Raw genomic sequence first — 13,739 nt, 5'->3', positions numbered from 1 at the left:
ACACATCACCAAGATCAATCTATGGAGTAATCTAGCAACGAGGGGAAGGGGAGTGCATCTAAATACCCTTGTAGATTGCTAAGCAGAAGCATTGCAAGAACGCAGTTGGTGGAGTCGTACATGCAGCGATTCAGATCGCGGTCGATTCCGATCTAAGCACCGAACAACGGCGCCTCCGCTTTCAACACACGTACAGCCCGGTGACGTCTCCCGTGCCTTGATCCAGCAAGGAGAGAGGGAGAGGTTGGGGAAGACTCCGTCCAGCAGCAGCACGATGGCGTGGTGATGGTGGAGGAGCACGGGACTCCAGCAGGGCTTCGCCAAGCACTACGAGAGACGAGGAGGGAGAGAGGTAGGGCTGCGCCAAGAGGGAGATCTAAATCATGTGTTGGGCAGCCCAATACCTCAAGTATATATAGGGGAAGGGCAGGGGCTGTGCCCCCATCTAGGGTTCCATCCCTAGGGGTGGCGGCAGCCCCCAAAACCCATCTAGGGTGCGGCCAAGGGGGGAAGAGAGGGGGGCGCCCCAGGGTGGGCCTTAAGGCCCATCTGGTCCTAGGGTTTGCCCCCTTCCCTCTCTTCATGCGCCTTGGGCCTTGGTGGGGGGCGCACTAGCCCACTTGGGGATGGTCCCCTCCCACACTTGGCCCAAGCAGCCTTCTGGGGCTGGTGGGCCCACCTGGTGGACCCCCGGGACCCTCTCGGTGGTCCCGGTACGTTACCGATAGCACCCGAAACTTTTCCGGTGACCAAAACGGGACTTCCCATATATAAATCTTTACCGTCGGACCATTCCGGAACTCCTTGTGACGTCCGGGATCTCATCCGGGACTCCGAACAACATTCGGTAACCGCGTACATACTTTCCCTATAACCCTAGCGTCATCGAACCTTAAGTGTGTAGACCCTACGGGCTCGGGAGTCATGTAGACATGGCCGGGACAACTCTCCGGTCAATAACCAACAGCGGGATTTGGATACCCATCTTGGCTCCCACATGCTCCACGATGATCATCGGATGAACCACGATGTCAAGGATTCAATCAATCCCGTATACAATTCCCTTTGTCTATTGGTACGATACTTGCCCGAGATTCGATCGTCGGTATCCCGATACCTTGTTCAATCTTGTTACCGGCAAGTCTCTTTACTCGTTCCATAACACATCATACCGTGATCAACTCCTTGGTCACATTGTGCACATTATGATGATGTCCTACCGAGTGGGCCCAGAGATACCTCTCCGTTACACGGAGTGACAAATCCCAGTCTCGATTCGTGCCAACCCAACAGACACTTTTGGAGATACCCGCAGTGCACCTTTATAGCCACCCAGTTACGTTGTGACGTTTGGTACACCCAAAGCATTCCTACGGTATCCGGGAGCTGCACAATCTCATGGTCGAAGGAAATGATACTTGACATTAGAAAAGCTTTAGCATACGAACTACACGATCTTGTGCTAGGCTTAGGATTGGGTCTTGTCCATCACATCATTCTCCTAATGATGTGATCCCGTTATCAATGACATCCAATGTTCATGGTCAAGAAACCGTAACCATCTATTGATCAACGAGCTAGTCAACTAGAGGCTTACTAGGGACATGGCATTGTCCATGTATCCACACATGTATCTTAGTTTCCTATCAATACAATTCTAGCATGGATAATAAACGATTATCATGAACAAGGAAATATAATAATAACTAATTTCCAACAATCCAACCATACTGTACTGGACCTCTAAGTAGTGCCTCATCAGGTTGATGAACAACCAAATGCACCATCACATCAAATAAGGCTCGATGATATATCTTCTCAAGGTCGCATAGGATAGTTGGTATCTTGTCTATAAGATGCTCCAAAGCATCTATCCTGATATTTCTACTGCAGAGTTCCCTGAAGAATTGTCCCAACTCTTCAACTGCTCTGTATAAGTCAGGGCGGCCCAATCCTCTAAGGATAATAGGTAAAACCCTTTGAAGTAGGACGTGGCAGACATGAGTTTTCAACCCTTGTACCTTTTTCCATCTACGCTGACTCTCCTTTCAGGTTTGGAAGGAAATCCATGTGGGAATCTCACATGTGACAGTACCTCGCAGAATTCTTTTCTTTTTACCTTGTCCAAGACGTACACAGCTGGTGCCATATTCCGTGGTTTACCTTCATCTTGCACCTGCCAACCCTTTCTAATACCCATATGTGTCAAATCAACCCTAGATTTTAAGGTATATTTCGTCTTGCCTTCAATATTAAGAAGTGTGCCGATAATGCTATCACATATATTTTTCTCGATGTGCATCACGTCAAGATTATGACGCAGATCCAAATCTTTCCAATACTCCAAGTCCCACAAAGTGGACCTGTGGGTAAACAATAATCTCTCTTCTGCCTTCCCACGCTTCCTTTTCCCGCTACCATTACCAGGATGGTTTCCTGGTGTATATGCCTAACCTTCTCTAATTCCACTTGCAACTCATCGGCGGTGAGCCTCTTTGGCGCATCACGGGTTTCATGCTTTGCATTGAACACATGTCTTCGATATTTTGTAGGACGCGGCTTGTTCTTGGCAAGGAAACGACGGTGTCCAATGTAACAGATCTTGATAAGTATTGCGTATGATAGCGTATTCCTGTCATAGCAAACACATGCATTGTAACCATGTGTTGTTCGCCCTGACATAGTGCCCAAAGCCGGATAATCATGGATGCACCAAATTATAACAGTACATAGAAAGAAATCAGCTTCTGGGCTACTATATAGGTCTCGAGTGAGAACACCCTTCCATAGCTATTGAAGTTCCTCCACAAGAGGCTCCATGAATAAATCAAAATCCTTTCCAGGACTTTTTGGACCTGGGTTGAGCAAGGCCATCATGTAGTTTGATTCTTTGGTGCAGACATTTGGAGGCATGTTGTAAGGGATAACAAACACTGGCCACATGCTATATGTGGTGCTCTGGTGGCAAAATGGGTTAAATCCATCTGAAGCTAAGCCAAGTCTAATGTTTCTCGGGTCAGGAGCAAACTTTTTGTGTTTCTGTTTGAAGCTTTGCCAGTCACTACCATGAGATGGATGGCTCATTACATTCTGATCTCTATACTCCTGGTTCCTACAATGCCACAGTACATTCTCTCTTCTTTCAGCATCATGAAACAACCTCTGCAATTTTGGTGTAAGTGGAAAATGTCTTAGAACATTATGAGGAATCCTATTCACATCATAATCATCTTTCCATCTTGATGATTTGCATTTTGGGAATTCACTTAAGTTGGCATAATCCTTCTGGAACAGAACACAATTATTCTTAAACATGGATCATATCATATCCAATTCCAACTACATGAAGGAAATTCTTCATTTTACTATAGGTGTGTGGCAGCTCAGACGCATTTGGGAAAGATTTGCGGAAAGCAGCCAACATCGCATCGAATGATTTGTTGGTCATCCGCTTAGATGTCTTCACCTGAAGAAAGGTGACCATAGCTGAGAATACTGACAGCTTATTTCCTGGGGTGAAAACCACATTGCATTGTTCCAACATGCGTGCCCACCATTTTTCTTCTGCGGGTGAAAGTTTAAGAAATGCACGAGCATTTCGTAGCATTGTTTCAATGTTGGTCGAACTCACTGGCTCCGCCACCACCACCTCCTCCTCCTCTTCCACCAGAGCATCAGGTAGATCAAGATGGTGATCTGCTGCTTCCACGTAGTCAGTAACATGGACGTTCATAGCTTCACCATGATGAACCCACCTAGTATATGTGACCGACATCCCATACAAGTGTAGATGATTTTGCACAGTTGGCTAGGGTCTTGTAACTGAATTCATACAACTGCGACACGGGCAGAGCACATCTGATTTCGGACCACCGTACTCAGCTCTGATAAAGTCACTACAAAAAAAGACACATCCGTGACATTTTGGGCCGAACGAAAAAAATTTCTGTCATACTTATGACACTTCTATGACGATAATTGTGACAAAACCCGGTATCATCATAGATGTGGTGGGCTCCTACTCCTATGACAAAAAATCAAGACAAAAAATGGGATTTTCGTCCTGGGCGGGCCAGAGACACAGCTGCATGACATTCTTTGGGCCGTCCATGACGGAAAAAACCATGGTAGAAGCGAGGGCGAGGAAAATATCGGGGTGTTCCCGGTAACGGTGGGTGGTCGGGGCCAAAGGATGCGCATTTCTCTCATACACGCACGTGCATGGGTGCAAGGCGTTGGGATCTAACTAAACCCGAGTGAGGCATTCGCCTACTGAACCCGAGTGAGGCATTCGCCTACTGAACCCGAGTGATGCACTGCAGGCTATGCGTTACTGAACCTGAGCGATCGATCGATGGATGTTAACTGAACCAGATCGAGGGATTCCTTCTCTACTGCTACTAATTGAAGCCGGTTGATGCTGCCTCTGGATGAACAGTGAGCATTGCTGGGGGGTTTGGATGAACAGTTCCCGGTGGGGGTGGATGAACAGGACCTTGTGGTGTTGCCTCTTGATGAACAGGACCCAGATCGATCGAGCCGGTTGGGGCTGGATGAACAGGACCCCGTGGAGGGCTAGATGAACAGTAGACGATGGAGGGCTAGATGAATAGTAGCCCGTGGAGGGGTGGTTGAACAGGAGCCCATGGAGAGGGCTGGTTGAACTGTAGCCAGTGGAGTAGCGCGCGGTGGAGGCTGGATAAACAGGAGCCCATGGATGAACAGTCGCACATGGAGGCTGGAGGAGGTCGACGATGGATGAACAGTAGCCCGTGGAGGCTGGAGGGGGTCGACGGTGGAGATGAACAGTATCTCATGGAGTCTCGTTTTGCGGTACGCCACACCCCTCCCGATGAACAGGACCCCCGTTTCGATCGTAGCGCTCCAACATAAGTCCGTTTCCTCCGTTTTGCGGTACGCCACACCCCTCCCGATTAACAGGACCCCCGTTTCGACCGTAGGAGGACCATTTCCTCCGTTTTGCGGTACGCCAGACCCCTCCCGATGAACACGATCCCGTTTTGAACGTGGCCGGTCGAACGCAAGGCCGTTTCCTCCGTTCTGTGGTATGCCAGGCCTCATTTCATCGGCTGTTCTGTCCAAGCCCTCCCGATGAACACGACGATGCATTCCGTTCTGACCAAGCCGGTTGGCTCCCCATGAACACGACGACGACGCAGTTTCACCATTCCGACCCAGCCATGCACACGAGCCCTGGCCATACGTATGCGCGAGTAGGCGTTCAAGACCCCGCCCGTATGTACGTACGTGGCCGTATTTTCTTTCTTGCACGCTGGCCGCTGTACGTATGTGCACATGCTATGTGCGGAACTCTACTACGACATGTGCGCGCCTCTACATGGACCAGTATGTATGTACACGTTCGCGACCAGAATGACAACGCTACGTACGCTTCGACCAGGTGAGTCCCGACTGTCAGGCACTTCCTTGTGTGTGAAGATGTAGCTGGTGGGTCACAACAGTCAGGGGGGCAAATTGTTTTTTTTGCCCGGACGCATTTCCTTGCATTCAAAGATGTAGCTAGTGGGTCGCAGCAGTCAGGGGAAACATTTTTTTCATGAAATACGGTTGCCCATCCGGTTGGTCCCTGCTGTCAGGTGGAGGAATAATTATTTTGCGCGTAATAAGGAGGCACTTCCTTGCTGCGGCCATGGACCCAAATGTCAGCCTCTCCACGTACATTCCACGTCCGATGAAGCCGTTCCTTGACCACATTGACCATGCCGCACTAAGAGCACCACGGCGGTGGACAACGGCGAGGCCTAGGAAGGGGATGGCGCGGAGCCGGGGAAGACACGGCAGTGGATGCCCACGCGGAGAGGAGTATGAAGGTTCACTGGTTCGCTACGGTGTGAGGCTGCCGTCGCCGCAAAAAAACAGGGGGTGTGGGTGAATAGAGGGATGGCCTGGCCAACGGTGGGAGTAGTAGGGGGAGGTGAGGCGTCCACGACATCGCAGCCGGCCACGGGAGGCAGGAGCACGAGGCATGACCGGCGCTGGTTTGGGCAGATGGAGCAAGAAGACCAGAGTTGAAGAAGCACTATGGCCGTTGGATGGACATCGTACGGTCACTGGAGCTAGAATCGTTCATATTGACTAAGTTGACAAAGCCCTCCAGTATTTTATTGTTAAGAAATTATTTTTGTAAGTTAATAAGATGTGGGATATTGTTTTCTTACACATGTAAGTATCTGTTAAATATATGATGACAATAACAATAATACATAATAACATATAAAATAATTTAAATATATATAATATAGTTAGAAGGGAAACATGAGTTGGACCAGGTGTTCCTATTCTTATATACAAAAATAGAACAGACCTCTGCGTTTTCTTCAAAAAAAATTACATAAATTGGGCTGCCGGTGTTTCAGGAAAAATAAAACCTCGGATGGGAGGTCCATAGGCCGGTCGATACATGACGGCCCTCAAGAAAATACAAAAAGGGCTATGGACCTCCCATCCGAGGTCGTGGGCTGCGCATGTTAAAAAAGAAAGCCTAGACGGGGCAGCCCAAAACCCAGCTGATACTTGATGCCCCAGTGATAATAAATGATACCTGCCAGCTCCCTGGCTTCATTATGAATTTATCTCCTATAGTAACTATGTTGAAGCACCTAAAAAATGTAACTATGTTGACAAACCCGTGGGCCCCAACGTCAGTATAAAATTAGGAGGAAGTATTTTTCAATGAGGCACTTGCTTGCGTACAACCATGGACCTGGTGGGTCCCGACTATCCGCCTCTCCACGTACAGTCCTCTCCAGATTCCTCTCATTTGTTCAGCATGTTCACAATGGCAGACAATGGCGTCACGGCGAGCGCACAAAGGCGTAGGAGGAGATCCGACCACCTGAGGAAGTGCCTTATTAGTAACGAAACAACTGAACTAGCCTAGTGGCCGAGTGACACTACCCGACAGCTGTTCCGCCTGGGTTCGATTCCACCTGTGCAGAGAAAATATCTCCAATTTTTTGCATCTGCCTTTATTGACATGTGGGTCCCAATTGTCATCTACGCACACCACGTCGAACACTTGCCAAAAGTTGGTCTCTCGTTTTCTCTATTTTTCGCACACTCGACATTGTGTGGGCATTTTGAAAATAGCATATCTTTTTGACTGTGCATCATATGAAGATGTGCTATGCATGAATGTTGATCAGCATGATGTTAACTGGCTGGTAGTTCCAGTTTCGACCATGAGTAAAACTTCCAACATGATGTTAACACTGTTTGAAAAGGCCGTGTTAATATAAATGCTCTACCTCTGAAAGTTGCAGTTTCTTATCTGAAACTGAACTTCGAGTTTCTTATCTGAAACTGAAACTTGCAGTTTCTTCTCTAAGAATCACATTGTCTGCACATTTTATACTCCTATGAAACTACATTTTTTTAAGTGCTAAAAATAGATCTCTAGAATTCATAAAATACTTCATATGCTCAATACTGCAAATCTAAAATTCAAAAGACATTCATATTTGAAAGTACTCTCAAAATACACAACACAAAGCACAATTCACAACCTGCAAATACTGGCAACCCTAAGCTCCTCCTGACAATTCACAACCTGCCCGACTATTGGGCTGGGGGCACTCCCTCCTATTCCTCGGCGGCAGACAGCAGCCCCGTTAGACGATGTGAACGGAGAGGGAGAGGATGGCAGGGAAGCGTCATCGGGCCAACTGTTTTTCTCCTCTTGAAGTTGGGTTCGGTCGACGAAGACTCCACTGGCTCGCTCTGGCACAACACCCTCACAAACGGCACCCTGTAGATGCTCGATCCTTCAATCTCTGGTGGATGCTCCATCTGGGATCGATACTCCCACCACCTCTCCCTCATGATCGGATTCAGTGAATCTGTTTGCTCCATGGCCCAGAGGAGCAGCTCTATGTACTCCCGCGCGACACCCTTCGGGAGAATCACCGCCTTTTCTCCCTATTGCAGATATTTGGCCATGGATGTCGCCTTCACCGCTAGTTGGTCCTTGTTGTCAAACCAAGACTGTATCTTCAACATCCTAGCTAGCTTCACAGGGTTGTCGTCTGCGATCCTCAGTATCGGTTGTACTCCTCCATTGATCTACTTCTCCACAGCACCTTCACTCGTCGTCGGTGGTTTTTGAATGGAAGAGGAGAGGAGCAGTGCTGGTTTTGGATTAGAACAGGAGAGGAGAGATGCTGGTTTTGGATTGGAACAGGAGAGGAGGGGTGGTGGTTTTGAAATGGAAGAGAGGAGCGGAGCTGGATTTAGATTGGAACATGAGAGGAGCGGGCGGTGGTTTAAGAGGAGAAGAGCGGAAGAGCGGCGCTGGTCTTCGAAGTATTTTTTTTTGTTTTGCGTATTTTGGGTCAAAGTTTGACCACATACCGTATTTGACAAGCAAAATGTTAATGCATGTCACCAAAAATTGTATCGTTTGGTTCGTATCTGAATGTACTTTCAAATTATATTATTTTTGCAATGTATAACATATATTTTATTTGTGAAAATCATGGTCAATTATGACCCAGAATAAAAGGGAGACTAGTTAATGTGGGGTCGCTTTCTTAATTGAAGGGTTAATTGATTTTGATTTTGATCCAGTCACAACGCGTCGGCCCTCTCGTCCAATCCTAAATCGCTGCCGCACGCTCCTCTCCCTCTTCTCCATTACAAAACCACCTCCTCTCCTCTCCATCATCTCCATTCAAAAACCACCATCTCGCCTCTCCTTCTTCTCCATTGCAAAACCACGTCCTCTCCTCTCCATCATCTCCATTTCAAAACCACCGTGTCGCCTCTCCCTCTTCTCCATTGCAAAAACACCTCCTCTCCTCTCCATCATTTCCAATCCAAAACCACCGTCTCGCCTCTCCCTCTTCTCTATTGCAATACCACCGTCTCTCCTCCCATCTTCCAAAGCTAGCACCGGACCACTCAGAAGGACATTTATGGAGAGGATGCAGCAGCGATCAGGTAGATCGTCGGCGGCGACCAGACAAAGTTAGCCAGGTTGAAGGAGATCCTTAATTGGTTTGACAATGAGTGGGAGATTTCGAGGATGGTGAGGGCCATGTGGCAATGTATGCAAAAGAGTGAGACGGCGGCGATGTACATGTACTCCTCGGCGGCAGTCACGCCGCATTCCTTCGAGTTCATCGAGTATCTCCTCTGGGTGATGGAGAAGACAGATTCACCCGAGGCGAAAGTCAGGCGGAGGTGGTGGGCGTACAGGTCGAAGGTCGAGCACCTAGAGGATAATGAATCGATCAAGTACGGTGTGCCGTTCGTGAGGGTGCAGAGCCAACCGGAGCCACATGAGTATTTGTTCTCCCATCGCAAGAGGAGGCCGGATGGCACGATGTCGCTTCCCCACCATTCTCCATGGTTCCCTCGACGCTCGCCTCGTTTCAACGGCGGTGGTAGGGTTTAAGGTAAGCTTCGCACTAACCTAATCTTCCACCTGTTCATGCTTACAATCAGTGTGACAACTAATGAAAATCATGCTTACAATCAGTCTCCGAGTACTACGCTAATCACCCATAAATAGCTCTGGACCTTTGGGTCAAAGTTGTGACACTGTGTACAAATAAATAAAAATAGATTGGTGCTTCTTTCAGAAAAGAGTACTCCCTAGAAAACTGCCAATATAAGCTACTAGTATTTGGTTAGAGGATTTGCTGCTGAGAAAGATCTGTCAACAGAGAGCGCCACACATCCCACTGGTGGTGGTGGATGCCAATGCGTGCATGGAGCATGGTTGGTGTTGGTAATTTTTACTTGGCACACCTCGCACTCTGCATATATGTCGGTTCCATCCATACATTTGTGCAGTTCCACCAAAATGTAGCTGAATAACCCTGTTTGCACAGATAATGAAATAGCGTGAATACATTATAGTGGCACTAGTTGATGAAACACGCAAAATAAATAGAATAAAATATTGCGATAGTATCATAGTATGCCATGTTGCGAGGGCGAGATGGGCCCTGCGACGCCTCATACGGTACGCCACGCCTCATACTGGAAATCGTTCCAAGTCTCCATGATACACCTTCTGCCAGTGATGAACATCAGTGTATAGTGGTAGTACAAGGAGGGGCCTTGACACATTCAAATCTCTATTTTTGTGCAGGTCAACTAAAATTAAGCACCCCAGTTTGCAGAAACGCTTAAACATTAACAATGGGACTCGTTGATGAAACATACATTAACAAAGAGAAGCACTTTCTTTGTATAAATTGAAAATGAAATGATAGAGAGGACACTCGCTCTATTTTAACTGTATTATTACTTCATTTTATCAGTGACACTAGGGTCGAGCAGGTGGCAAACGAGGTGCACCGTGCATCGCAAGGATGAAGGCCGGGGGTGCTTAGACTGGGATGCTGAAGCTGGCTCTTTCAGTCCCTATCTTCCCCTGATGTTTCTGTGGTAGCATTTGGGTTGTAATACAAACTTGGTCAAGCTGGTGCTGCGTCCCCCTACCTGCCTAGCTTATGTGGCGAGCTTTTCTCCTGCTAGTACTCAGTCCGTTCTAGTAGTAGTTGCATAATTGCCCGTTTACACTGAGATGTTGTCGGATAATGGTTCTCTATGGTTGGGTTTGTTTAGTGAAATCGGAGGGAACCCCCTGTTTCGATATATTAAAAAAACAGTGGCACTAGTGGTGCCAAAACATTACCTCAAATTAATAGTGCCACTAGATTAAGGTGCAAAATAATAACATTACTGCTTTATCATGGCAGTGCCAAAACAGTAGCACAAGAGCAGGATCAACATGCATGATCTTTGGCAAACGGCCAGACCAAATAGGAACATACCTCGTGATGGGAACCATATCTGTAGTCAACGCCATCGTAGAAGGAATGACACCAATCACCAACATGGATGATTCAATTCATGGGACCTTTTGGTGCAATTCACCTAAAATGAAGCAATGTCCCATGAGCTAGCAACTTCTTCTTTTTTTTAAGAAAAGGGCTCCAGCCCCGGTTCCATTTCCATTAGAAAATGAAACCCACATAGCTTATTCTTTATTAGTTGCAATAAAATTGAGCAACATCAAGGTTGGTCGTGAAGCTCCTGGAATTTTCAACTATAATTTGGATATCATTTGTGCAGTTCAACATCGAGCATGAAATGTATATCTCTGCTTGCACAAAAAAGGTGGAAAGGAGGGTGACTAACAAGTAATGAAACATGCATCAAATGAAAAAAGCATGTTCCTTATCTGAATGGCAATCGTACAAGGACAGTAGCAATTTCTAGCAGCATTGCTAGATATTAGTGTGGGCATTAGGATTAACTATGACAACCGTTAAATACGACATTACTTTAATGGTGCCATTGCTTCATTTTACCAGCAACATTACATTAACAGCTGCTACAGAGTCGGTATTTGGGCACGAGAGAGTAGGCGGACCAGGACAGTTGCATCTCTAATGAAAAGAAGCAACTTATCTTAATGGGAAATTTAGCAGGACATGAAAAAAGTGCCATTGATTCATATTACTGGAGGCATTACATTGAAAACAACATCGGTTTAACGTGTCCTTACTTTCAACAGTGCGACTGCTACATTTTACCAGTGGCATTACATAAGAGCGGCTCAGGGCAACAAACATCAGAAGAGGATATCTGGGTTGGTCCCATTTTTGTTCGGTATATAGCCACCTTATACTGTGTGAGGCTAGCAAATCTAGTGCTGGACTTACTCTGTTGACTTGTCCCCCAGTCCCCACTTTCTTTCCTTTTTCAACCAATAGATCGGGTTTATATTGAGTTTGTACTGTGTTCCCTTCATTTCCTTATTAGACCTAGAGACCAGTTGGATAGCCAGTCTCTGCTACTTTTCGCCCCCATAATTTCCTCTTTCGACCAAGTCCTAGATTCAGGTAACAAATCTTCCCCCACCCCACCCCCTTTCTTCCTTGTTTGAACCAAGTAGTACTAGATTCGAGTGCATGAACTAGTTTTACCTCTTAACAGTAAAAAATTAGGTGGTTTTCGAACATCCGATCGATCCTATCTACGAGGGGGCCGAGAAATAGTAAAAGATACAAATGCAGCGACGTCAGGAGCTCGGGAAGTAGAGCAAGGCCTGTTTCAAAGGAAGTTGTACCTGAGGGTCACTGGGATGTCTCTAGGTGGGCGGCGGGAGGCCGGATCTGCCCACACTACGCCAGTGAGGAAGAAGGGGTGGGAGGCCCTCCCTCGCTAGCGATGCTTGGGAGAGAACGGCAAGGCATGCTGATCGGGACACGCCATCAGTGGGAAAGAGCCATCACCGAGGACGACCGCGTGAATGTTGCACCTTCTCACCTTCCCAAGTGGAGAGGATCCGGCTAGATCTGTGACCAACGGTGAGTAGAGAGAGAGAGTGTGTGGCCACCGCCGTCGTGTTTAGATCTGGAGAGGACGAGACAGTGTGAAGAGAGAAACACTAGCAAGAAAGCGCGGAGACTCCTGCCTATATAGTGGAGTACTAGTTTTCTTTTGTCTACCGGCCGGAGCCGGCTTGACCTCGGCAATGACTGTCGAGAAGTGTTCATGCACGTGCCCCGGAGGCACAGTTGTCGTCATTTTGATCTAAAGCACCGGACTATAACATATAACACGAAAAAATGCCACATGACAAGAAATCATAACCTCACTGCCCAAAGGAGACAAGATGAATCCCGACGGACAAACTAGACGAGGATCAAAGCTCAAATTAAAGATAAACTCGTAGAAAAGGGGTCCGTTGATAGATGTCCTAATTAACATAGCCGGCTTAATGTAGATGGCAGCCGAGTAGTCTTCGTCCATGTGCCCCCAATGACTAGCCCAACTCGGTTGTCGCTATTTAACCCTCGTAGTGATTCGAAGCACATGACACCTAATTTTGCAAGATGACAAGAAACCTTTTTTTTAGATTTCTCACCAGAACTATAGCCCTGTACAACACAGCCTGCACGATATGTAGACGATAGCCAATCTAGGCGTGTCTGCTGGAGTCTGGTCACATGCATGCACGAACTGATCTTCCGTGTCTTGTAGGGATCGTCCAGGTACCAACGTATGTACTCCGACAACACTTCTCTAGTAGTACTATCACTCATCTCTCTCTTCTATTAACTCATCCGACTTGCATGGCCGGGGAGTGTGCCTATGGTCGATTCTCAATTGCGGTCCCAAATTTGTGTGCAAATGGAATATGACGCGCGTTCCATTTGGAGAGCAGCGTGTCAGACCGACCGACCGTCTGTTGTGCGACGCGAATGCGATGGGCGTGCTGTATACTCCGTACATGTGTACCGCCGTTTTCTTGAGGCTTTGCTCCATGGCGCAATTCATGGATACAAAATTAGTATAATGTACTATTTAAAAGTCGAGGGTGGGGCTTTTCATGCGCGGTAGGAGGGGAAGTTCCGCCTAGTCGGTTCGACAGAAGATGAGGGAGTAGGCTGCTGCAAACATAGGGCTGTGTGATTTGATAATAAGTTGCTGCTGGACAGGTGGGGCCCGGTGATTTGACTTGCCATTATCATTTTAACTGCGGTGCTACGACCGGCGTGAGTCTCCAGATTCCTGACCACATCCATACAGGTGCCTCTCCTAATGCTCCACCATGTAGAGGTTGGCTCTTGCTTGAGAGCCCACTCGTTTAGTTTTTCCTTGCCTCTTTCCCCCACATATGCAAAAATTCCATGTAAAGCGGGCTTATAGCCCACTATTGTACTTGATCCTACAGG

This window comes from Triticum aestivum, chromosome 3A (genome assembly GCF_018294505.1).
Source record: "Triticum aestivum cultivar Chinese Spring chromosome 3A, IWGSC CS RefSeq v2.1, whole genome shotgun sequence".
In the NCBI taxonomy this organism is placed as follows: domain Eukaryota; kingdom Viridiplantae; phylum Streptophyta; class Magnoliopsida; order Poales; family Poaceae; genus Triticum; species Triticum aestivum.
Note: the sequence above shows the minus strand (reverse complement) of the source record.